The 27,722-nt window shown below is 40.8% G+C and overlaps 1 protein-coding gene across 1 annotated transcript in view; it reads left to right on the top strand.

The window, feature by feature from the left end:
• Nucleotides 1-12,422: 12,422 nt before the first annotated feature.
• The window catches only part of gdf3 (growth differentiation factor 3), a 52,590-nt gene continuing 37,290 nt past the window's right edge, over nt 12,423-27,722 (top strand). The window contains exon 1 of the mRNA XM_031898480.1: nt 12,423-12,573. The gene's annotated coding sequence lies outside the window, so the exon portion shown is untranslated. The remainder of the gene's footprint in view (nt 12,574-27,722) is intronic.

A 27,722-nucleotide genomic window follows, 5' to 3' on the forward strand; every position in this document is an offset into this window, starting at 1 on the left:
TGCCCCAACTATTTGGAAGACCTGGTACAATTGGCCAAATCTTCTCAGTCTTCACAAATGCTGCTCCAGCCCTAGACTGGGCTCCCTTATTTAAAAGAGCCTGTGACATTACGCCTACCCTTCTCCTGTCTGATGGAAGCCCTGATGCGAGGCTGATCTGGGACAAATTTTTACCATGTTAATGCATAACTTTTTCTGCCCACCATGCCAGTAATAAAATAATTGAGCCATTCACTTTGGCATAATAGCCAAAATAATATGACATTTGTACAGAATTGTTAGTGTGCATTAAGTCCCAACATATCAATTGAAATGAGAATTCTAGCCTAGTGCACAATAGTAATATGGCTTAAGTTCAGTTGTGTAACTATAGAGGAAACATACCCCATTTACTGGGCCCCCTGGACTCCCACAACCAGGTCTGCTGTATACCAGGCCCCCTCAGATTTTTCTTTTTTGTGACGATAGCTACTTACGCCATTTACAGTATGTCAGTTGCCCCTGTGGAATCCTTTGATATAGCTCTATGGCTGTAAAACACTTTATTTTCTTTTTTTAAAGATTTTATTTTTCATATTTTATATTTTAAACAATAAAACAACAATAAAACAAACAAGAGAAGAAAAGAAGAAAGAAGGGGGGCTAAGGTAGCAGTTTTAGTTGTAGAAGCTGCACTTGGAATCCCTGTGGAAAGATAATAATTGGAGTTTACTTCCAGATAGGGTTGTCATCTAAACCTGAACAAGAGGGGTGGGGCAGTAAAGCTAGGGGTGGGCATGATGACATCAGGGTCAGGCACATTGGATGGGGTTATGATGCCAGGGTGCAGTTACTACATCACTTACAATTGGGTGGAATTCCGTTCAGGTTTTTAATGAAAAACTAGGATGTCCAGTTCATAACCAGATGATTGGCAACCCTAGTTCTGTCTATTCTGCCTGATGAGTAAGCCAAATCCATTAATTGTATGGGGTTTGTTATAACAGTTATCCAGAAAGCTCTGAAATTTGCTTTTTATTTCTGTAATAATAAGAAATAAATTAAACTTGATGATAACTAAGCCATGTTGATAGAAAAAAAAACCTCAGTGTTTAAATGATTTTTATTTATTGTCCAGATTATGGTTTGGGCTTCACTAGGCTAAAAACCCAACAGACCGTTGAGACCCAAACAGGCCTAAGAAAAAACAAACTGTTCAGGTTAAAACCAGTGGCACCACTACTTCCAGGGGATCATTCACTGAAGCTGTGCTCTGTGCAAAGTACTTAATTCTGACCATGGTTTTTTTTACCCTCAATACAGCATTTCCCCCCACAGGATTCCAGCATACAGTGGTGTGAAAAACTATTTGCCCCCTTCCTGATTTCTTATTCTTTTGCATGTTTGTCACACTTAAATGTTTCTGATCATCAAAAACCGTTAACTATTAGTCAAAGATAACATAATTGAACACAAAATGCAGTTTTTAAATGAAGGTTTACGTTATTAAGGGAGAAAAAAAACTCCAAATCTACATGGCCCTGTGTGAAAAAGTGATTGCCCCTCTTGTTAAAAAATAACTTAACTGTGGTTTATCAATTTCAATTTTCAATTTCAATATCAATTTCTGTAGTCACCCCCAGGCCTGATTAGTGCCACACCTGTTTCAATCAAGAAATCACTTAAATAGGAGCTACCTGACACAGAGAAGTAGACCAAAAGCACCTCAAAAGCTAGACATCATGCCAAGATCCAAAGAAATTCAGGAACAAATGAGAACAAAAGTAATTGAGATCTATCAGTCTGGTAAAGGTTATAAAGCCATTTCTAAAGCTTTGGGACTCCAGCGAACCACAGTGAGAGCCATTATCCACAAATGGCAAAAACATGGAACAGTGGTGAACCTTCCCAGGAGTGGCCGGCCGACCAAAATTACCCCAAGAGCGCAGAGACAACTCATCCGAGAGGCCACAAAAGACGCCAGGACAACATCTAAAGAACTGCAGGCCTCACTTGCATCAATTAAGGTCAGTGTTCACGACTCCACCATAAGAAAGAGACTGGGCAAAAACGGCCTGCATGGCAGATTTCCAAGGCGCAAACCACTTTTAAGCAAAAAGAACATTATGGCTCGTCTCAATTTTGCTAAAAAACATCTCAATGATTGCCAAGACTTTTGGGAAAATACCTTGTGGACCGACGAGACAAAAGTTGAACTTTTTGGAAGGTGCGTGTCCTGTTACATCTGGCGTAAAAGTAACACAGCATTTCAGAAAAAGAACATCATACCAACAGTAAAATATGGTGGTGGTAGTGTGATGGTCTGGGGTTGTTTTGCTGCTTCAGGACCTGGAAGGCTTGCTGTGATAGATGGAACCATGAATTCTACTGTCTACCAAAAAATCCTGAAGGAGAATGTCCAGCCATCTGTTCGTCAACTCAAGCTGAAGCGATCTTGGGTGCTGCAGCAGGACAATGACCCAAAACACACCAGCAAATCCACCTCTGAATGGCTGAAGAAAAACAAAATGAAGACTTTGGAGTGGCCTAGTCAAAGTCCTGACCTGAATCCTATTGAGATGTTGTGGCATGACCTTAAAAAGGCGGTTCATGCTAGAAAACCCTCAAATAAAGCTGAATTACAACAATTCTGCAAAGATGATTGGGCCAAAATTCTTCCAGAGCGCTGTAAAAGACTTGTTGCAAGTTATCGCAAACGCTTGATTGCAGTTATTGCTGCTAAGGGTGGCCCAACCAGTTATTAGGTTCAGGGGGCAATTACTTTTTCACACAGGGCCATGTAGGTTTGGATTTTTTTTCTCCCTAAATAATAAAAACCCTCATTTAAAAACTGCATTTTGTGTTTACTTGTGTTATCTTTGACTAATAGTTAAATGTGTTTGATGATCAGAAACATTTTGTGTGACAAACATGCAAAAGAATAAGAAATCAGGAAGGGGGCAAATAGTTTTTCACACCACTGTAATTGCATGCAGTGTGTGGCAAATGTTTTTTTTTTACTGCATTTGTGTGTAAATGCACTAACAGCATCAGAGTGTTATTCACTGGACACGTGTCAGTTGCGTGTGTTGGAAGCCTTGAATTACTAGCAGATTAAGGAATATATTAGTCTAAGGCAGTGCTGTCCAACTGGCGGCCCGCGGGCCGCATGCGGCCCGTGACCCCCCTCTGTGTGGCCCCCCACCTGTCTGGCTGCTTTGATGGCTTACTCTTGTGTAAGCTTTAAATGGTATCAGTACTGTGATTAACTGCCCCCCTGCATGGTTCTCACCTCAGATTCAGGCTGTAATCAGGCTGTATTGTTTAAATATGTAATCCCCTGTGTTTTTCACACCTTTTAATCTCTGCATTGTTCAACCCCTGCAGTGTTCACACCTCAGTCTCAGGCTGTAATCACCCCCATTGTTCCCCTGTTCACACCTCAGGAGCAGTAGAAACCCACAAATAAACCCTGCACACTACAAAAAGAACATATACTGAGGTGGTACTGCAATTAAAAAGTTTTTTAATATATAGTTATTGTGCAGACTGTATGAGCAGTGCCAGCATTGTGTCACTGTAGGCTGCCTGTGTGTGCCATATACACAGGCAGCATAGGGCAAGCAGAGTATGGCACACACAGGCAGGGTAGGGAAGGCAGAGTATGGCACACACAGGCAGAGTAGGGCAGGCAGAGTATGGCACACACAGGCCAAGTTTGGCACAAACCAGCCAAGAATGGCACACACAGTGAAAGTATGGCACACGCAGGCAGGGTAGGGAAGGCAGAGTATGGCACACAGGCAGGGTAGGGCAGGCAGAGTATGGCACACACAGGCCAAGTATGGCACAAACCAGCCAAGAATGGCACACACAGTGAAAGTATGGCACGCAGGCAGGGTAGGGCAGGCAGAGTATGGCACACACAGGCAGGGTAGGGAAGGCAGAGTATGGCACACACAAAGGCAGGGTAGGGCAGGCAGAGTATGGCACACAGGCAGGGTAGGGAAGGCAGAGTATGGCACACACAAAGGCAGGGTAGGGAAGGCAGAGTATGGCACACAGGCATGGTAGGGAAGGCAGAGTATGGCAGGTTTTTGCTGTACTACAACCATTAATATGGGTATGGTCATGTGATAACATGGGTGTGGTTTCAAGTGGGTGCGGTTTTAAAAAGGGGAGTGGTCAAAACTGGCTTCCATTATCGGCCCTCCACCACGTAGGTCGGAAAAATTCCGGCCCTCGGTACAACAGAAGTTGGACAGCACTGGTCTAAGGGTTCCCTTACATCCATTTAAACTTTATACTTTGCCCTGTAGTGCAATTAGAGCACGATGAGCAAGTCGATTGCCACTTGACTTAACATTCCAAGCAGTGTGTATTGCAACAAGTCCCTTTTTGAATAGTGTCAAAAAGTGCATCATTTTGTGTGCATTTTAACACTTTAAGTTTGAGTTACTATCCGATTTACTTAGGGAGTTTTAGTTGCATAAAAACCATGTGTACTGCCAAACAGAGCATCCTATAGGCTATTAGTCCACATAGGGCTACCAACAGCTATTCACAGCCTATATTTGGCACCCCCAGGAAACATATTTGGCACACACAGGCAGGGCCAGAATTAGGAGTAGGCAGAAGATGCAGCTTCCTAGGACGTAACACAGGGGGCGCCAGGCAGGTACCTCTCCTGCCTACCCCTGGTCTGCACTCCCTTGCTCTACCGCTTGCAGAGGGGAGGACCCAGTCGGCTTGGCCCATCCCTTCTCACAGGAACCTTTTGTATGCCTGTGTTGCTCTCCAACTCTTTTTACATGAGGCTCACAAGTAAAAAAGGATGGGGACCCCTGGGGTAGATTTTACTCTTCTGTGGCAGCAGGTGGCTTATTGTAAATTGGAACCATTTTTTATGACACCCTAAGCTAGATGGTGTGTAATGGGGAACATATTTAATCTCTCCTCACTGTGCTGGTATTAAAAGCTCACGTTAATGAGTGAAAAGTGGCTTGTCAAAGTATTACTGATGCTTTTAAATACTACTTACCTGCTATTACAGCAGACATTTGTATCCCTCTATAGCTCTACAAATTACACACAGAGCTGCACACACAGCAAGTCCCTCCTTCCCCACAGAAGTAGTGGGTGCTTTGAGAATAAGAACCCAGGCCTCCCTAAACCTTTCCAGACTAACCACCAAGGGCAGAATTCGTCCCATGAGTTTAATCTTTCCAGCTGATTGTTAAAATAAAGCAATGCAGATAGAACAAAAAAACAATTGTGAGATCCCGGGCAAATGCTTTTAGCTTGTTGGGAAAAGGAATTAATGTGTAGGGACCCATAGGGTTAAGCTCCCTATGGTGTTATCCCTTATCTTTTCCTTATCTGTGCTGTTATAGGGCAGAGCCCTCTACACTCAGGTTACAGTTATTAAGCTGCTCCTAATAGGTTTAGCTCAGGTTGACCACTCCCTCTGCAGACTATATAGTGTCTTGCAAGGAGGAGTGTCTTCCTCTCTGGCTGCTGTTGTCTCAGGCTTCACACCATTGAGCCTGGAGGCATAAGGCCCCAGTAAAGAGAACCATCTATTTCTTCCTAAGTCGGGGACAGGGCCCCGTGAATGAGTGAAAGCCAGCGCAGTCAGTTTTATGTAATAGCACCCTCTAGAAGTGGTGAGTACAGGTAGTCTATTTAGAAAGGGCAGTTATTAGCCCCATCAAGGAGTTTGTAAAGGGTTTAGCCTACCCCGGCTCTGTTGTCGTTCTTTAGGGACCGGTTTAGACGCAGGTACCAGGTTAGGTGCTGTGCCCCTGCACCATAGTCGACTGGAACACTCCCTACTGAAAGGTCTTCATCTCAGGTATCCAGCTAATACTCTGCATATCCTCAAAGTGGGTTATACTGTTCCTAAAGTGTCACCTCTGCTACTTTCCATTGTGACATAATCCTATACTGCTGTGTCTGTGAGTATAAACCCTGCTGCACTATTTAAGTTGTGCCTTGTCCAATAAACCTGTACTATAGTTTATCAGCAAGAACCTTTCTGGCGTCCATTATTCTATCTGCACCACACAAGCTCTATGTAGTTGTAGTTCAACTACACCCTTAGCTCCATTAATACCTCCCACGTAGCGGAGGCCCACTCCTGTGTATTAAGGTCGCATGTAACACATGCTCTATACCTATTACTAGTCTGGGTTTGGCCATATTATAGCCAAATAGGTGTTACAAATGTAAAGAAAAAAGATTACGTTACAGTATTAAAACAGGGACTGTCATTAAAAAGATATATCAAATGGTGTTGCAACAGCACATGATTAAGATTTTCATAAGATACAGTATATTTACACCTGAAAACTATGTAAGTATTATGTGAGGTGTATTTGAGACTAACCTTGCACAGGCTGAAGACTCTTCTTTCTGTCAGTCAGGGATTGTATTTCTTTCCTTCCTGTACTGCTGCAGGGCAGATGGACATGCTAAATATTTAGATTAACTTTGAAATAATCATTTACAGATGAGAGCACAACAAGCTTCTTATTTTCTTTAAAAATTATAAATTCATATGTGTTTGAACTTATTTTAACATAAACCCTTATAGAAAGATAAGATGACAGCATGCAGACAGTATCCTCTTACTTCTATCTAATAAGATACTCCCTCAATTGGGATTCAAAATAGGCCCTGTCATTTCAAGAACACAGAGACCCAAACAGCCCCCCCAGCCCAATAAATAGTGACTGTCTATGGCATCTTACAGGCATTTGACTGAATCCACAGATTGTCAGTCCGGGCCTAGTTATAATTTAATAGGCAATATGGTCTGTTGGCTTTAGAACATGACAGCAGTACTGGAGCATTTGTATAGCCACAATACCCCATGGCTGACCCAGGTTAGTAAATCTAGCCCTCTCTATAGATTGCATGTCTTGTCACACCTTCTCCCTATAACTCTTCTGTGTTATATCTTGTCTTTTCAGGAGAAAGTTACCATCAATTCTATCACAATGTTGCTTAATAGATGGTCTTTTGTACAGTAATGCTCTCTCATATTTTACAAATTCGGAAATGAAACTACTTTTTTTTTCCATGACTTGGGTTATCCCATAAACACACACTTGCAGAATTTTGATGTTAAGGTGATGCAGAAAATAACCTTTTTATGGAAACTTTCTATTTTTAGTGCCTGCTGTTTTAAAGTGGGGTGGGGGGGGGGGGTGGCGGGGTGTTGGCTGATGCAAGAAGACACAGAAGAGTCTGTGTAATAAGTGTATGGGGTGTGTGAGCTGACGATTCTTTTCCTCTCGCACATCCATGCTGCTAGTACCCGTCCAGACAGAGTGTTTGTGCTGGAGTCAAACTGGAGTTGGCAGTGCTGTGTAATGCAGACCTGGGAAAGGGGAGGGTGGCCGACACATCTGTCTGTGTATATGTAAGAGTCTTTAGAAAACTGAAATGTATACAAGGAATCGTTATTAACCTGACAGAACCAATTAGCAACAGACATACATAGCAAGTATTATATAAATAGTAAGTCCCATGGTATGAATATGCTACATAGGACCGCTGTGTATAATGAAATGTCCCAAAAGGCCAACATTACGTTAAACTTGCCACTTATGGAGCTACACTTTACAGCCATTCCTTTTTTGCCGTAAAGTAAAGTAGCAAGGTCAGAAACTTGAGCTGATCTAAGTTTAAGTTAATTCTTCACCAAAAAGAGAGGGTAATTTTTTTTAACTCCAACAGCATCTCTCATTGTCTGTTGCTTTCCTCAAAGTTGAAATTTACAGTCCCCGGTAAACACTATGGATATTGATGTATGCATTGCATAAGTCAGTATAAAATAAATTATATTTTTATTCTTTCCCATATTTCTTTTTCTAGTTCTTTAAAGGGGAATACTTTCCCCGTGACCAAAGTCACATGTGCAAACCTCAAAAAAGCAAAGTTTAAAATGTGATCTCAGATCCAGATTGGCATATTAATATTAAGCAGATCTCAGCAGACCAGAATCAGATCCTGTTTCTTAAAGGGATACATAAATGTTATGCATGTTATGGAATGTCTTTCAACATCTGATGAGTGGATGCTATCTGCTCAATGGCCATCATGGGTTACTAGCCCTGGAGCGAACTTTCCACCTGATATACCTCTCTAGTATTTGCTTTTAATAAGTATCCCCTTTAGGCCTGATATGGGATCCCACATGAAAACTTTGTCTCATCAGTTTGCGCTTTCTGGGGCAGGCTCCTTATTCCTCACACTCTGACAGATGGTAACTGTATTTTCACAGCTGTTTAGACCAGTGGCAGAACTAGAAGTTACTGGGCCCCACAACAAAATCATTTTCAATCCATTATAAAGACGCTTTTAAAAGGTAACTTTTAGTATGTTACAGAATGCTTACTTAAATCTTTTCAGTTGGTCATTTTTTCTTTATAGTTTTTACTTATTTGCCCTGCCTTTCTGCCTCTTTCTAGACTTCAAATGGGGGTCACTGACCCCAGGTGCCAAAAAAACTTTTGCTTTGTAAAGCTACAATTTTATTGTTACTTTTTATTGCATAGCACTTTATAATATTTTGGCATTTTTATGAATACATCATTATACCAATGGGCGCTTTTGACATTTTAGTGTGCTGATATTACACATGCAAATAACATTAATCAAGCCAGAGAAAAAGTGCACTACACTGAGCAGCCTGATCCCTGGAGAAATCACAGCGTGTGCATCAGGGCTTCTTGGGGGACCTGATGATGTCACTGCGCCTGTGCACAAAGAACTGCATTGAATGCTCACTGTACATGTGCAGTTCTAGCTTGGATGGGAAAATTTTATATAATTAGGGGAATATCAGATCAAGACAGCAGGCTGGTGGATGGAGATCTAAGGCTAGTGCTCACCCCCCACATGTGCATTGCAGTCGTGGGGGGGTCATTGTGGACAGAGAAGTAGACCTGCTCTAATCAGCATCTCCCTGCACTGACAGTCAAAGCTTCTCCCTGCATGCAGCTACATAGTGCACACAGGCAGAAGCTTTGATTGTCAGCACAGAGCAGGACAGAGGGCAGTGGCGGAAATAACGGGGCCCTCTGGATGCTCACACTGGTGCACATTTGGCACAAAAAAATTTCCAAGGTGGGGGGGCACGCTGCCCAGCACCCAGTCCCAGGGATGACTAGTTACGTTACTGCGAGAGGGGGTGGCAGCAGCCCCAGAATCACTACTGCTATAACACTACCATTCTACTTGATGTTATACCTTTGGATGGAAACTAAATTGCAGACATCCCAGTTCCAAAATACTTCTTTGTAGGCCCACAGTTAAAAGGGTTTTTGAATGCGCTGAACTGCAAATGCTGTTTTCTAACACACACAATAAAGCAAATATCTGAAAATCCTGTTATAGGGATAAATGTTGCTATAATACACTTACACAGGGAGGTTATTGCTCACTAACCATAAGGCAATGTATTGTTTTTGAGGCTGTTATCCTATAAAGGTGCATTAAAGAACAGTGTGCATGTTAAAGAGAACAAAGTATCCTTTCCCTCTGAAAGAGAATTATAATTAAGAGTAAATAGGTTTTCCAAATAAGAGACTTGAAACCCAAACTTCAGAGGAGTTTAGGGTGAGTTGAAATTATTCTGTGTTTATATCTGGCAGTGAATGGTTCATTTTTAACATTCCAGACTTTAATTTGAGCCTCTGCAAAAAGCCACAGAAATCCAGATATACCCAAGCCTGGAACAGGCCTTCTCTTTTATATGGAGCCCGGGAAAATAGAGGGGGGGCAAGCGTCGGAGTGGGGGGACGGAGCTTAAACCTGTGATGTTTTTATACCACGTAGAAACCACAATGTTGCGCTCTCTGTGTCTGTGAACCAAGCTGTCCCAGCTGCAAAAATACTCAGTGTTCAGGAAAACACAAGTCTTGTTTTATTCCAGCTTTGAAAGCAGGACTTACACTGTCTCCTTGAAATATCATACAGTTGAAAAAGAAGGGAAAAATACTGGCAAAAGCAGCCATTCTTAACCTTACATACGAGAAAACATTCCAGCAATGGAAATGAATGGCCAATTTATTTTTATTAGTCTTGTGCTAAACCCACAATGCAGGCTGTTAAGGAATGCTGCATTCCCAATGCTCTTTATTGTTTAATACATGCGCACTTGGGGAAAGCTGAGGGGCAGATCAGTAAACCCAATTACCACCTGCCTTGAAGAAATGTTTCTTCTGGGGTTTCCTTGGTGTGCTGTGCCTTAACACACAACTGAATTTTATCCAGTGCATTACACGCTAATGCCATTATTTATGCTATGGAAGTTTTGCTATTATCATGAAAACTTATGCCACAACTTGTGTGATTTAGTGGTAGCCTGTGACGTTGCATTGTGGGTAAAAAACTTGGCAATTTACATCAGATTTAGCACACAGTTGCCTTTCTAAATGAGCCTTTAGGGTGAAGACACACGGAGCTATGAGTAGCAGCTACTTATCACAACTACTAAAATAGACAATGCTGATCATTTACTGATTTCTGTCTCTATATGTGTTTTACCAGAGGCAATTCTCACTATTGTCTATGGCAGGGTATTTTCTGGCATTTAGTAGCTCCATGTGTCCTCAACCATATATTTGTATATTAGTAAAAGGAGAAAAATATAGGTCATATTGGTCTATTATAAACAAGCAAACATCACAGATTTACTTACTGGGGGTGCACTGTGTCTATCTTTTGTACTTTTTCAACAAAGAAATTTGGTCCTAGGAGCTTAGGGGTATGACCTTGCACAGCTAAGATTGTGGCAGAATGTAACTCTGGTGCTAGGGCTACGTGTAAGTGTCTTGTGTAAGGGAAAATTTTGCAGCCCTTCTTAACTTTCAGCTTCTGAGTACTTAAAATGGCAGGGTCTATTTTAAATCCCTGCCTGGACCTGCTTGTACCCTAGGTTGCCATCATAGCTCCGTCCCTGTGATGTCAGTGAGCTGCCCCCCGCGAAGTCGCTGCTCCGCCCAGTGAAGTCACGCCCCACCTCCCTGCCTGGAGTTTCCATGCAGGAGAGGTGGCAACCCTATTGTACTCATTAGACATTTTAATGTGTATATACTAGATTTTTGCACATAAAGCTGTACCACTTACAACAAATAAGGTCCTTATTAAAAGGATTAATGATGTGTATGTAATATCTGTCTTCTTCCTGTTTGCAGGAAAACTCTGCTTCTTTCCTTGTCACTTGCCCATAACAGTCTGTGGCCCCATCATCTTTGAATAAGCTCTAAAACTAGGACATCACCTCTGCCTGAACTTCTCCCTGACCATTCTCGTCTACAGCAACATTAAGTTCTCCACAAATATTCCCTGGCCTTCCTCTCCAGGCATTCCATACTGCATATTCCCAAGTTCCCTCAGCAGACGCGGCTTCACATCTCTGGCCTCAATTTGGAGAAAGAACACACATACTCTTTGGCTCCGAAACACAAGTTGAATGAGTCCCGTTAAAAAACCGCCTTGCTGGGCACGCGATTAAAAGCCATGTTTGCTTGCTCTGCCCCTTTAATTAACTTCAACTCTTTCTCTCATTTCTTAAAGGGGACTTTTGTTCGGCAGGGGAAGAAAATATCCCTCTATTAAATAACACAACACAGATCTCTCTGCATCAGAACAGAAAACAAAACCCACTGTATGTAATTCTGTGCATGGAAAATTGTGAGAGCGTTGGGATTTGAAACCTGAGCCTAAAATCAGGAGATGATGAGGAGAGGAGGTGGAGCTGCATGTTCAAGGGTGGAGTTGCATTTCATAAGTTAACCTTAAAATCCTCTTATTTCTATTAATGGATAAAATCTACCACTGTTTTGAACATGTTTTTCTAAAGTCTCTGTGCATTTTACATTTTAACTAATAATGTTGAAAACAATTGACTATATTTGGTGCAAATGTGAATTGTATATTTTAGGCTGTAAATTGCTTGGGATATTTTTATCATGATTCCCTTAATCTGTAGGTTCTGGAACAGTCAGGCTGGCAGTTTTCAGAAACTCAAGGTGGACAATGTGACAGGTGAGGTGGGGAACAAACAGACTGGAATGGACAATGTTTTATAGAAAACTAAGATTTTCTGTCAGGGGTTTGACAGAATCTCATGGCAGTGTGAGTGTGACAAGAAAGACAGTCTCAGGCTCACACTACAAAAGGGCTCACATGGCCTTTGGGTCACATACAACTTCTGTATGACCATGATGTATAGCGCGCATGCGCACGCGGATTTTCTGACACCTAAAAGATTTAAAAAAAAAACCAAAAAAAAAACCTACTCCTTTGAAGCGGGATGAAAAACACCCTGGGTCTCTATCCAAATTTGAGGCTGTAGCGATAAACTGCATCTTGATTGATAGTCCTGCTTGTAGTTTATCCAATCAGAGCACAGCTATCGTTACAGACAGTCAAATACACCAATCAGGTGCAGAAGTAGTGTGGGCTGCGTATACTTTACAGACTGAAGGCTTTGGCCGAAGTGAAACTGGAAAATGAGGTGACGATTTTACTCCTTTCCAATTGGGAATATTAGAAGCAACTTCCATTTCATTCGGACAGGTACAAAATAAATTTTGAGGACTGAGGGTCGTATATAGCAAACGTTTCACAAGTTGGAGTAAAAATTGGATTAGTCCATTCCCTTGCACATGAATTTACATTTTCCTTTTTTTTTTTTGTTTTCTGTAATATTTTTTTGTTTTTACTTTTTCATTGTTTTGTGTTAGTGTAGATGGAGGCCTTGTAAAAGTGAATTACTCTGATAAATATGCTGAGGGTTTTGTACTTGCCATTGATGTTTTTTTTGATGGTATTACAGATAAAGTTGGTACCTTGTTTTTTTTTGTCTCCCTTTATTTATACGTTTTTCAACAATGAGATGACAACAAATAGAAATGGAAAAACAAACAAAAAATGTAGTTATAACGATATAAAAGTAAAAGAGAACATAATAGGTAGCAATACCATAAATACTGTTATGTGATTTGAGTGAAGTTATTTAAATAACATCAATAGCTCTTAGTTGCTGAGAATGACATCTGTTATAGATGGGATTTTGATTTGTGTAGAGGTATGTGAATAATATGTAAGAGGCGCTTCCTTATTTGTATTTCAGTTCAGGCTGTAGGTATAACTTTGTCTTTTTTGTAGTTATCCCATTTTGCCCAAATATCATAATGGGTATATAGTGTGTAGTCCAACCAAGCTGATAGATAAGACATGTTTGGTGCAGTTGTAACAGTGAAAGAGCGGGGGCAATCCAGTTGAGAGCAATTACCCATCTAGCAGCTGCTAAGATCTGTGATAGTAGGGATTTACAATCTTGTGATATCTTCTTGGTACCTTGTTTTTAAGGGGTTATTATAATTGAATTATCATTTTTTACCTAGGATTTATCCAAACCCAAATTTTATAAAGTGCTCCTCCTTATGTCAGGATTCACTGTCTCCCACTGTATGTAATGTGCCACTACCCATTGTTTCTTATTTCATATATAATGCCTTGTGTGAGCATTTTAAGTTGAAAAACAAAGCACCCCAACTGCACTTCTGCATGGTTCCCAGTGTCCCAGTGGCGTAACCTCAGGTGGGGGGTGTTGGTTTCCAACTGCACCCGGGCCGCACCCCTTGAGGCCTACCAAAGATGCAGTGGCTTCTCATGGTACGTTAAAATGCACAGATTCAGAGGATATTGTGCCCACATGCAGAGGGGAGAGGGCCCAGGTATACTTCCTGTCCCCAGGGCCAGTCAACACTAGTTACCCCACTGGTGGTTCCCATTACAGTCAGTCAGAGGTGCAAGTGGTAGTACTAGGGGGATGTCACTTTAGAAACAAGCAGAGAATCAGCTACATCTTACATTAGCTTGAAGTCAGCCAGTGTACGACCATTTTTAGCTTCTCCAAACCAAAAAAAAACCCTCTGCCTATGCACATGCGCATAATTCATCAGTCTCCTGGCTTGCTCATTATGTGCATCTGACATGTGGTGGATGCGACTCCCAAGCTTACATCACATGCATGTGCATAATGAGCAAGTTGTGGCACTCCTCTTTATGTGCATTTGTGTGACCCAACATGGCCAACCACATGTTATGGGCTCTATTAGCTCTATTACCTATGAATACCTGTGGCAACACATGAAACGCGTCAGGTCTGTATCCTTGAATAAAGCTTTTTGAAGTTTTACAACCGCTGTCCTGGAGTCCGTTGAGTGCATGCCGGAGATGTTTCTACGCCTGATTTGAGGTTGTGTTTTCCCTTGCTGCGGGTCTAGGGCATTGCACCCGGGCCACTGAGAGGAAGCGGTGAATGTATATCTAAGCGCTCAAAACTGTACGTAGTATATTAATTGCACTAACATGAATACTGAATATCTACAGAGCGAGGTTCGGGGCATAAGCACCTGGACCTGTAGTCTAATTTGGTGAGCATTTGGCTCGTTATAAGAAACCATTACATTTAAGCTTACCGTATATACTCGAGTATAAGCCGATCCGAATATAAGCCGAGGTACCTAATTTTACCTAAGAAAACTGGAAAAACTTATTGACTCGAGTATAAGCCTAGGGTGGGAAATGCAGCCGCTACTGCTAAGTTTCAATAATCAAATAAATAATAGATAACTTTAGGAAAAGAAAAATGCTACAGCAGCAGACAAAAGCAAGTTTGGGAAGGCTAAGGAAGCTGCCATACTAATTATCAAGTACTTGCCATCCTGCTGTGTGCGCTCCCCTGTGTACATTCCCCAAGCTGACTAGCAACCACTATGAGTGCTGTGCCCATAAATGCCTACAAAATGCCCCAAGATAGCCATAGCTTCATACAGGAACATAACAGAGCTTAACAGTGGACCCCAGTGTACAAGTCCCACCACAGTAGTACAATACTAGTTACTAGGGCAAAATAATTCTTGATGCTGGACTGCAGTAATTGTGCAATGCAAATGTATTACAATGTATCTCCTGCACGGCTTACTACAGATTGCAGTCCACGGCTGACAGTCCACTGGCTCGTTGTGCAGGGGGGGTGCTCGTTGCGCCCCCCACCCCCCATGGACAGACGTGCACATCGCACATCCATCTGACCAAACGAGCCGTGGACATCCATATACTCGAGTATAATCCGAGGGTTACTTTTTCAGCACATTTTTAGTGCTGAAAAACTCGGCTTATACTCGAGTATATACAGTAAGTTTATAGTTCACCACTACACAAGTATATAAGTGAATAGGAACGACTGGGAGCCTCCAGACAAACAGAGTGATGGGCTCTATTAGCCCTAACCTTTGGTGGGGGAAACAGATTAGGCGTGATAGGTGCCCTTTAACATAAATCCATCTCCTAGTTCAGAGAGAACAACTCTCTGCACTAAAGCAATGCAGCCCCACCTCAACCCTCTCCAACGCACAAGAAATAAGCAAGGGGGAGAAGGGAGTTTGCACTGGGGCAGCAGCAGCCCAAGAAACACTCCTGATCAGCACATAATCTAGCTGTGCTCAGTGGCATAACTATAAGATACTGGACCCCTTAGCTAAATCATTTTAGGCCCCCTATTTGGGAATAGGACATTTTGCTTTAATCTATTTTGAAGCAGTTTATTAGTCAGTGCCCCACTAGTCCTCATATACCTCTGGTTTCCCCCAAGCAGTGGCAGCTTGTTATGCCCCTGGATGTGCTTTCAAACCTTGTGATGTGCTATCAAACCTTGTAACTTTCAAAAATGTGACTTCTATCCCAGAATTCCTTCTGTTTTGCATACAAAAGTGTTAAAGCTTAAATAGCAACTGGTTTTCACTTAGCCCCACTGGCTTGTGATGTAATATTTTGTTTTGTCCTGTGTTTGCTCTTTACATTGTTACATTTCTCTCAGGACACCATGCTTCTTTAGGTGCAGTGAAACAGGTAGTTCGATACAGATTTACACCGACCCCCATTTAAAGAAAAAAACCCACGATATGTCATATATTTATGAATTTAAACAAAGTATGGAAACTTTTAGTGGGCTAGATGAGAAGTTAAATATTACAGCATACTCTTGTATTTTACCATTTCTGTGCTTTTAAACCAGTTCTCTACCTCCTTGGCCTTTGCTTGCATATGAAACAGACCCATTGATAGTTCCTCTTTCTTGAAATCCAGGTACAAATCTTTTGAGTTAATGCAGAATTTCCTGCCCTTTCATACCGCGGTCGGCCGCTTAGCCAGGTTGCGAGTGGAATGCATATAATGAATGGTTTATACAGATTGCTAAATATCTCCACATGTTTCGCTCTGTTTTTTTCTTACAGGAATTTTACACAAATATTATTTTTCTGTCCTGTCTTGTACATTCTATCATTCTGCCCTGTTCAGTGCTCCGGAAAGCAGAAACACAAGAGAAATGCTGAGTTCCAGCTTCCAGAGGATTTGATTATTTGCAAGTTTTTCTGCCTTTCTCGGCTCATATGCGTGAATCATTCATTAATCCACTGAATACACAAATATTTACTAGATAAGAGCTTGTTTGCATTACCATATCTGTTATATCTTAAGTATGACATTTTTGGAGCATACAGAATGTAGGTCACGCAAGGGGATCGATACACATCTACTGTGCCAGATACTCAATGACGTTTTGCCAAAGAGGGCCTCCCTTCCTCAGGTAATGAAAGAAGTGACTGGCACTAAAGGAGCCAAGTGGCAAACATGTAGTATGCACCAGCTCTTTCTTATAGACTAGGAGCTTTTCAGAGTGTTCTTTGTTCCAGGCCCCCTTTGAGGTTCAAACTAAGTTGTTTCCCTCCTGTTTCAGTAACGCTCCTGTTTCAGTAGTTTAACCATTATTTCATAAATATCCAGGGCAGGAAATAAAAGTGTTCCCTTTAAATCTCACCCTAACTGACCTTTAGTATTGCCTTTGAAGTTTATCTTAAAGTGCAACTTGGAATTGGAATTGTCCTAAATAGCTCTCAACCTAGGCTCCCCTAGCCACTGCTTGTAGTTTGCCCTTAGGGGGTCAGCCTCACAGTTTGGAGCCCATCACCCTTAATTGAATGGGACTAATTTTACTATAAGACATAGACAGCATAATCACAGTGATGAGATGAACAAATCTTATAATAAATGGAACTATAATAAAAACTATGTCCTTTCATTATTTTGTGGTTAAGTTGGGTTGACTGTGGCACAGTCTGGTTATTCCCATACTTACTACTGGAAGGAGCCTAGGGGGCTGATTTACTAAGACACGAATTCGAATCCGAATTCGTGTCGAAGCGGCGGCCGAAACTTTCAGACTTAGCATGATTTTGGAAGCCTCCCATAGGACTCAATGGCACCCTGCAGCTCCAACCTGGCCCAAGAAAAGTCACCATACTGAAGCTTGAATGAATCCGAACGCTACGAAAAAATCGCAACATTTTGCGCAACTTTCGGAATGGCTACGAAAAAGGCGCGACTTTTCGCGCAAGTTTTAACGCTACGAAAAAATCGCCAGATTTTACGCAACATTCGGATGGCAACGAAAAAGTTGCGATAGTTTTCCGAAAAAATCGCCAAATACTGATCATTACGAAAAAAACGCAATCGGACGCATTCGGCCGGTTCGTGAGTAAGTAAATGGGCCCCCAGGTGCGCTCCCTAAAGCAACTAAAAGCATTTTTTCATGGTTTCGTGGCACAGTTCTGTTTTAAAGTGACCCCATTCTGTCCAGTTATCCCTCTCTCTTTATAGTGACCTGGGATATTTTAGCTTCTGATTGACAAAAGCCCTAGTCTTGGCCTAAAACAGCAAATGAGTTTTGCAACTAGGGTTGCTACTTTATCTCTTAACTTTTTTTATCGTGGCATCAAGTATAACTATATCCTATGTTTTTTATTTTATATATTATATATTTATATATATAATATTTTATATATTATTTTTATTATATATAGGGTTGTAACAGACAAGCACCCACTTCCTATAGGGCAGCTTTTAACAATAATGACTGCACAGTAGTGCTAATGGCCAGCTAAAACCAAGTTGTTTAATGTATCAGACCACAACTGAAGTTATGGGGTTTCATCCGTCATCTCTCTTTGTTATTTTTGGAGAAGGGGAGGTTTGTCAGCTTAAGAAACAGGTTGCATGCTTCTGTCATTGGGGTCAGAGGGGCACACGTGTGAAAAGACTGATATTGTCAGTGGCACTTTGCTTGTTCGTGACCCTAGCACGGACGGCACTTCCAGCAATTGTCATTCCAGACATCAGCTTTAATGTGCAGTTGTTTTAAGAGGGAGCAGAAGAAAGAAAAGAGCTTTGTCCTTCCAGACGTAAAACACATTTAAGGAACAAATTCCCATTGCGATAAACAAAATATGAAACTGGGAATCTTGGAGCTTCTCTGTGTTGTCTGTGTAATATCCCATATTCTGAGCAGTAAGCTTTTAGTAATGCAATTCATTATTTAAATGCCATTGGGAAGCTTTTTCATTGTTTGACCATGCCACCTCCAAGCCTTTAAGCAGTATTAAAATTGATTTGTAGGATCCCTAAAATAATGGGTCTATCTTCAGCTGCTATTTTAGAATGGGAATATGCAACTGGCAACACTTTAGCTTTTTTTCCCAGTACAGTTATTGGACCTATTATACAGAATGCTCGGGACCTTGTGGTTTCCAGAAAAGAGATCTTTCCGTAATTTGGATCTCCATACCTTAAGACTACTAAAAAATCATTTAAACATGAAATAACCCCAATGGGATTGTTTTGTCTCCAATAAGGATTAATTATATCTTAGTTGGGATCAAGTACAAGGTACTGTTTTTTACTACAGAGAAAAAGAAAATTCATTTTAAAAATTAGAATTATTTGCTTATAGTGGAGTCTATGGAAGATAGCCTTTCCGTAATTCAGAGCTTTCTGGCTAACTACTAGGGAATTTCTGCCTTTACCCTTATGTTATTGATTCCTAACAGTCCCAAACATACACAGATTTGTTTTCCATTACTCTGGGTGTTTTAACAATATTTTGGTAGGCACACAGGAATTTTGGAAATTTGCTAAATAATTTGGAAATAACTATTTTCTATATTAAATACAAACATGCTGTCAGTTTGTGGTATATATGTGCTTCAATTTTATTATTTGCTCCTTTGTATTACAAGTCTTCAGAATTATAATATAAAGGAGCAATTAATAAAATTGAAACTTGATAATCATAACACATTTTTAATATCTATTTGTGGGGCAGGTGGTGGTGCAAGAGCCTGCCCCCCCCCCCCGATGAAGACAGCTCTGCCTGTGATTGGAAGTGCTGTATTCCTAAGGTCAGCATATAAGTGTTCCCTAATCCGCCTGCTACCTACAGTAACCCCCTAAAACTCCACTACAGGACATTTAATGCACAGCTGCACGGCTCCTTGCAAGGAGCAAGACATAGATTGCACTGAAGTCCCCTAAGGCAAGAGCTCTGTAAATGAGCAATAAGGGGTATGATTTTGAGCCCCTTAGTGCTCTATCTATCCACAGAATTTGGTAAATGACCCCTAAGGATTATTGGAAGTGATGTCAGAGATCCATGACCGATATAAAATCAGCTGACTATCACCTTGTGCCTTTATATGGTTACAGAACGCCTAGATTACTTTTAATATCCTTATAATTTACAGTTGCAAGTATGTTATTATTGCCCATCTAACTGCATCTCTCCCCATTCTGTTGCTTATTGTGTGGCTGTCATTACTGTACCACCGTATCACATTGCTCTCTTTGCATTTCCAGATTTGGAATAATTAGTGAGCAAACCAAACAAACTGATTATACTTTGGCATATTACAGATAATTATATCACAAATTATTTCTTACTTAGTTGCTCAGTCTGACATTCCCTGACTCATAATGAATCATAGAAAAAATAGGGCAAGCCTGATGAAGGCAAATATACTGTATTTATGTGCTCATTCTAGCATCAAATGTAATTAACATAAATTAAGTTAAAATTCTGGAAGCATGAACTCAAATCTGGCTTTTCCTTTGATTTCCATTAGTGCCACTATAACGAAGCCACTTTATTGGCTATAAGATAAGTTTTGCATTTTTATGTACTGTACATCCCAATCATATTGGATTGTCACTGGATGTTGGGAGCTGTAGTCCACTATGACCTGGTTGCAGCCAGTTTACTCTGTAATCTAAAGGGCATTATGATTAATAAGCCAGGACCATGCTACACTAGACTGAACTCTGTTGTATAGTTCCAAGGAAGATTCAGTCAACTAATTATAACTTATCTATATATGTATTCCCATTAAAGTATTGGTGGTAAAATATGTGTCATCTGTGTAATAAATTTATTACACTTACTTCCTTTCCTCATTTACTTTCCTTAGCATGGAAATTGTTATTGGATACAGAAATGGTCTTATCAAATCACATTTTCATTACATTTACATTTTGAAAAAGTTTTATTTTTAAATGTTTATTTGGCCTAATCTGTTCATCATAATGCAATGTACATTTTACATTTATATTGTGAGGTCAATATATATATAAGTATGCATGTATTTCTATTTGTCCAAAAAGGGCTGCAAATCTGACATTCCTTATCTTAAGGATGTACAGCCCCTTTATAGCATTTTGAAAGAATTACACATTTCTTACATCTATCACAACAGTTATTCATTTTTTATGTTACGTGCATCTACCTAGTGCCTATGGTTTGGTAGGCCTGGGTTGTCTGTATGTACTCAGTAAAATGGGTGGGGAAGTGTCCGCTCAGAGAAACAGAAGAGATGCTACTCACTGAGTACACAATAATGCAGTTTACAGTTTTAAGTGCATGAAAACTGCATGCATTTGGAAACACAAGTGTCCATTTTTTATAGTCTTGTCTATCTATTTATAGCGTGAAACACCTTGAAATATGTTAATTATTGGTGGTTCATCTGTGCCATCATTAAGTACATTTTTTATTGGGAATAAGCAGTATTTAAATCCAAATCCAATATATAATAACTTACAGGTTACCGGTTCGGGAGATTCTTAAAGGAGAAGGAAAGGCTAATAAAGAGTTAATCTCAAGCTGCAGGCATACCTTCAGTTGTCTCAATAGTACCCTTAAGTCTCCCCATATTTCACCTTTTCAGATGATCAGAAGCCAAACAGGAAGAAAAAATGCTGAGCTGTGTTAAGAAAGTTCCCATAATGCCTCACTCCTGCACCGAGACCGAGACCAAGTGAACATGCTCAGTTTGTAAGACTATGAGGAAGTGGGGGTTAGTGAGTTCTTAGCATTCTTGAGGGAGGGGGAGCAGGAGAGGGAAGAGAGCAGAGAGCTGCGTGTCTCTGGCACATGAATTACAGACACAACAAATCTTTTGACAGAGAAGTCAGTGCAGCGTTTCTGTGAGTGCTTTTGGCTGTATTTACATAGACCTTGCTGATAAAGCTTACTTAGTTTTTACCTTTCCATCTCCTTTAAGGTTGCCATACATGGGCAGATTTAAGCTGCCAATTTAGCCCATTCAGATTGATGTGGCAGCTTAATTGGGGACCTCTGATGCACCTGCCCGACCGATATCTGCCTGAAAATCAGCCAGATCTCAGTTGTGCAGGTTTGAAAATTCAGCTTGGGCTGTACCAGCCTAATCCAACCACACAAGATCTGTGCCAGTGAAGATGCCCCAGTAGCCCCCCATCTTTTCTGCCGATTCACAGCACATGCTCAGTGCTGCTGTCACTTACTGAGCTTAGGGACCGACTCACAATATACTGTTATACAGGAAATAAGTGTCACAATATATAGCAGGTTAGTAATTTATTCAGATTGACATTACATGGCAGCTCTGAAACCAGTGCAATTAGTATCAGGATTTAATAATTATCCCTGTAGCATCAGCTCATATGACAGGCCAACCTCATTCTCTGTTTGATAATTTGCTACAACCCCTAAGCTCAGCTTCTCAACAGCTGCTCAGATCACACTGAGCATGTAAGTGTCGCAGACACTCGGGTCGGACTGGGCCACCGGGACACTGGGAAAAATCCCAGTGGGCCCCGGCTCTAGTGGGCCCCGGCGGCCCAGACCCGACCCTTGCCAGCGCTCCCCCTGCCCGACCGCTTCTCCCCTGACGCGTTAAATGTACGCGCTCAGGGGAGGATGACTGGTAGGGGGCCCCTGTGGGGGGTTAGGGGAAGCGGCCGGCGGGGACACCTGCAGGGCCCCTTGAGCGAGAGCCCCAGCGGGCCCTTCACCCCCCAGTCCGACCCTGCAGACACTTTCCAAGATTGGGAGCTTCTTTGGCAAGTTTGAAGTCCTGGATCATTGTTGCTATTGAGATGCTGAACTTTAGGCTGGAGCAGTAAATACAGTATATAAAATATAGCATTTTAGCCATATTTATTTTTAGGGTTTAGTTCTCCTTTAATTTGTCTCCCCCACCCTGCCAGGGTTATAAATATAGGTGTCTCTTGATAAATACAGAAAGGCTGAGAGGCACTGAAGTTTATGGGAGCTGGTATGGGTGGTTTTGGATGTTTCTCTGCAGGCTAAATACAACAAACCTTGGTGGAGAAAACACCCCTTGTACCATTGGAATAAAATGCATATTTAGGAAATTTAATGGCTCATTAAATATAAGGAAGGCAGTGTGCATGAGAACTGATATTTGAAAGAATGAGAATTGATAATATAAAGTGCCTGTAGTAGCAGAGATAATATCCTCTGGGAAGGGACTGTAGCTGTTTTTATAGTTGGACAAGGGCAGGGGTACACGGGGGGATTATTCGCGCAACGATTTGCCAAAGTCGCCGAAGGGACTTCGGGCGACTTAGGCAAATCGCGGCGCCACGTATGCCATCCTACCAGAGATTTACATTCTAGCCGGTGGGATGGCATTGCGGGGAGATTAGTCGCTGGCAACAACGAAGATTTCTTGCGGCGCGACTAATCTCCCCGTGTGGGACTGCCCTAAGATGGTGCCTGTAGCAAAAGCAAATGGAGAGGGATAGCAGATATAGGCTAACAGACATACTATGATGCCATTATTAGCAGTGGAAATATTAGGCTCCTGAAAGGGAATGGGGCTGTGAGATATCAGGTAAGATAAGGACAGGAAGCACACAGTGCCATTAACTATCACTTAGTTTACATTAAACCTAGCAGACAAGTATAAACAGATAAAAGTAATTGGACACATACACATATCATACATATTTATTCATATGTATTTTAGCTGAGCCCAAAGATACAGCTTTGTATGTACAGGCATGCACGCAGCAGCAGAACCGTTTACATGCTGCCAGTGGCCTTCGTGTCTGAGTAACACAGGCATTGCCATTTGTTGATGACTTATATACCCCATCCCAAAATAAGTGTGCTGTGATTGGTCGAGCCTCTAAGGCCGTCATGTCCTTATGTCCTCTCAGTCCAAACTAATTGTACATGCTGACTTCCTGCAAAGGTGTTTCCTGCAGATAGAGAGCAGTGGACAGGACTGAACTGGTATAGTGACACTCTCATGCTCTCTCTGAACCTAATCCCCCCCGCCAATATTTCTTTCTGTATCCCAAGGGAAAAAAGAACAATTACCCCCATCCTCTGACTGCTTTTTTACTTGCAATACATGTATAGTGAATTACATAACTTGAATAAAATGAACATACTGTACCTTCTTTGTCACATTCACTTCCAGATGATTAAAACTAACTAAAATAGTCAAGGTACATGTGTGCATACTGCGTATTGCAATACATGCAGGCATGTATATATAAACCTCAAGTTTTTTGGCATTTCAACAATTGCTTAAAAGTATTGCCTTTTTGATGATGCATTCTCATCCTGCTAATTACAAGGTTATGCAGTGAATATAGCTATTGATAAAAATGACTGCTCTTTAGCAGAAGCTGATTAGTAGATTATAAAATGGTTTCCCACATTCCTAGCTAGTGACCAATTCAAAGTTATAAAATACATTTAATTATTTCCATAAATTGTATACACAGCTGTGTGAGGCACAATGATCTCTGGAATCAAATGTTATTGTATTAGCATTTATTTATCTATAGTGCTGACTCATTTATGCAGCTCATTCACACTAGTCTGTGCCGAGTGGAGCTTACAATTAGTGATGTGCAGGTTGACCCAAAACCCTCAGGACCTGTGGGTCAGGTGGGTTCAAGTTTAAATTTGGGCAACCATTGCGGCTTATGGTTGTTATGTACTGTAGGTCAGACTGGTAAAGTATAGAAGCATATTGAGCGGGTCCGGGTTGATCTTTTCTTGACCCGCACATCACTACTAAGGTCCTTATCACATTTACACAGACACTATGGTCATTTTAATTAGATGTCAAGTTTACAGCTATACATTCTATTGTAAAAAGCTGTCTGTTGTTAGCCATCTAGTTTACCCTTCATTCCTGTTGGGGGCAGTTAAAGCAGGGTAGAAACTAACTTGTTGGAAAGGTGTCATCCTATGATTGTGCCACTTTGAAAGCCACTAAGACCTTCACGCCATCTGGGCACCCTACACAAGCCAGTTAGCCACCTCAGCCCTCCTCCCCAAATGCGCATGTGCACATAATTCCAGGCATGCACAGTGCCGTTGTGGCTCTAGTCAGTTGTCTCTTCTGCCTACCCCTAGTTCCAGTCCTGTTGTTAAACAGGACACCTTTTTCACACAGCATGATATATAGGCCCCTAAATGTACATGTGTTTGTAAATTATGTCTTGGTAAACTTTATCCCTAATTTTAGTTTCTTGCAGTTTAATGTTGTTATAAATATCCTCATGCTCTGACTGACTTCCTATTAAGTTTGCTTTACTACAATACCCTATTGTGTTCCATTTTTATAGAAGAAAAGACACTCCATGCCATATACATGCAGTTAATCTGGTGACTTTATGGTGTGGACTGGCAATCTGTGGCATCTGGCAAAGGGGCTGCTGTAAGATGCCATATACACTAATAGTCACTATGGAACTGGTGGGGGCTGTTTTGGGCCTTTGTGTACCCAAAATGCCAGGGCCTGTTTTAAATCCCAGTCCAGACCTGCTTTATGATCCTTGTGTCCTGACAGATCTTTCAGTAATTAATCAATGCTTGTCTTTTCCTAGGTGACCCAATTGTAAGGACTTTTCAGCTTCAGCACAATATTTTGACTTGGTTGTGTGTACTGATGCAGGGATATAATTAAAATCTGATGATTGTGAGGCTAAGAACCTTTAATCCTGGCTTGGCTAATAAAGCTGGTGAGGTGTCGCTGACTATGGTGATTCACTAGAGTATGTGTCAGTGCTTTGCTTAATATTGTGTTGATGATTATATTATCCATTTTCCTTAGCAATAGAACCTTTATTAGCCTAAAGACTGGGTTGGTTACTGTGGAATGAAGTTTTTCATAAAGGACCCATAAACTTTTCTGTTGCAGCAGTAAAAGTGCATTTTAGAAAGTGCTGAGTGACAGTGCACATGTATATGATAACTTATGAATATTACTTATAGATAATTATGGTGTCCCTCAAGATTCCAATAGTCAGAAAATAATCCAAAGTATGTATATGTTACATGTTGTGTCCTAAGGGCAATACAGTTCTACAGACAGATGTCATTGTGAGGGCAGTATGCAACTCAATAAATATTTCTGTTTCCTTTTGACAGTTAGTGTTAAGAACATAATGACTTTTCACCCATATGACGCTTAGTTCAGATTTGCTACGCCACAGGTGTATAGTTAATGACGAGGAAGGATTTGTTTGTGATGTTCTGTCTTAACATTTAGCCTTTAAGGTGTCAAAATGAGTGAAATTCCTATAAAAATGCCCTGCAGCCTGTAAACAGAACATGATGATTTCTTGTGAGAAAGGCATGTGTGTGCCTGTCATTTATTCTGTCACAGGACCAAACAGTTGTGGTGTTTTTATTATATCATATCATAAATCTCTCCCGCCAAAAGCATTTAGGCATAATGTTTGTGTCCAGTACATTGAAATGGCCCACAGCATGCAGTAGGATAAAATATAGCCCCTTGGTAAGACAGAGAGGGTTACACAGCTAAGGCAGCTTTCTCTGTGTTTTTCCATAGAGACTCTCCAAGTGACTAGAACTGTGTCTGTTTACAAGAGACTCTCAGTACTGTTAGGAGCAGGGGTCCTGGAAAGATGTTTCTCACTGGTAAGTGAGAAAACGACAGGACGTAATTCTCCCGATTAGTCATTTACTTGCAGAAATAGAATTCATGAGTAACTGAGTTTCACAGGTATATACTGAGTCATTAGAGGCAACATGTTACATACTCTAGCCCCCCCCAAAACAAAAATTGTAAATGCTTGCCAAAGTTATGCCTTTCAATGTATATACCTCCCAAAAGGGCCACTCAAGTAATAGCCAAGTAAAGTGCAACATATGGCTGGAATCGGAACAGGTGTTTGGCACCATATAAATATGCTTACATGTACGTTAATAGTAGATTAATGAAGCAATTCGTACTCAGGGTTGACCACCTGAAAAGTGTGCCTAGCCCTAAAGGGGTGGTTCACTTTTAAGTTAACTTTATAACTATACCTTTTTATGTTATAGAATGGCCAGTTCTAAGCAACTTTTTAACTGGTCTTTATTTTTTATTATTTGTCTTCTTCTTCTGCCACTAAAACTATTGCTCTGTGAGGCTACAATTTTATTGTTATTGTTACTTTTTATTACTTATCTTTCTATTCAGCCCATCTACTATTCATATATCAGTCACTCTCTCAATCCACTCCCTGGTTACCAAGGTAAATTGGACCTGAAGAGCTTTCTAACAAAATGTAAACCAATTAAAAAATTACCTATAATAAAAAATGAAGACCAATTGCAAATTTTCTCAGAATAGCACTCTCTACATCATACTAAAAGTTAACTCAAAGGTGAACAACCCCTTTAATAAAACACTCCTGGGAGAAATAGGAGATTAGAACGTACCTGAAGCATGGGAGCATGACTAGATGTGACCTAGAGTAACATGGTGTAGTCAGTGGGGTTCCATGGGGCATGGCAATAAAACGCTCCGACACAAGGTTGACAGTTATAGTGTACATAAGGTAGCTCTTTGTGACATGGTAAGGTGTTGGAGCAGAGTGCAAGCCTTTGAAATTACTTCAGTTTCTTTGGGATTCTTTGGTTTAGAGCACTAATGTACTGATGCAGTAGTGTTCTGCCACTAGAGTTTACAAAACAGCCTCAGTGCTGCCATCATCAGCGAATGAAGGAATATGCCATGTACATTTTATATATATATATAGATATAGATATATATATATATATATATATATATATATATATATATATATATAAATGAAGAACAGAGTGCCTCACACACAGGGACTTAAAAAAGAACAAAAAAACTTTATTAATCCAATGTTTCGAACACTAAATGTGTTCTTCAGGGACAAATCTGTCCCTGAAGAAGAACACATTTAGTGTTCGAAATGTGTTCTTCAGGGACAAATCTGTCCCTGAAGAAGAACACATTTAGTATTCGAAACATTGAATTAATAAAGATTTTTTGTTCTTTTTTAAGTCCCTGTGTGTGTGGCACTCTGTTCTTCATTTACATAAATGGCCAGCACCTGGGGCAGTTGATTGTTTGTAGGGAGTGCTCCTTTTGTTTCTTTTATATATATATATATATATATATATATATATATATATATATATATATATAATTCCCGCCCCCCCATCAAAATACCTTGCAGATACTTCCATTATAGTG

Source organism: Xenopus tropicalis, chromosome 1 (assembly GCF_000004195.4).
Source record: "Xenopus tropicalis strain Nigerian chromosome 1, UCB_Xtro_10.0, whole genome shotgun sequence".
Lineage (NCBI taxonomy): Eukaryota > Metazoa > Chordata > Amphibia > Anura > Pipidae > Xenopus > Xenopus tropicalis.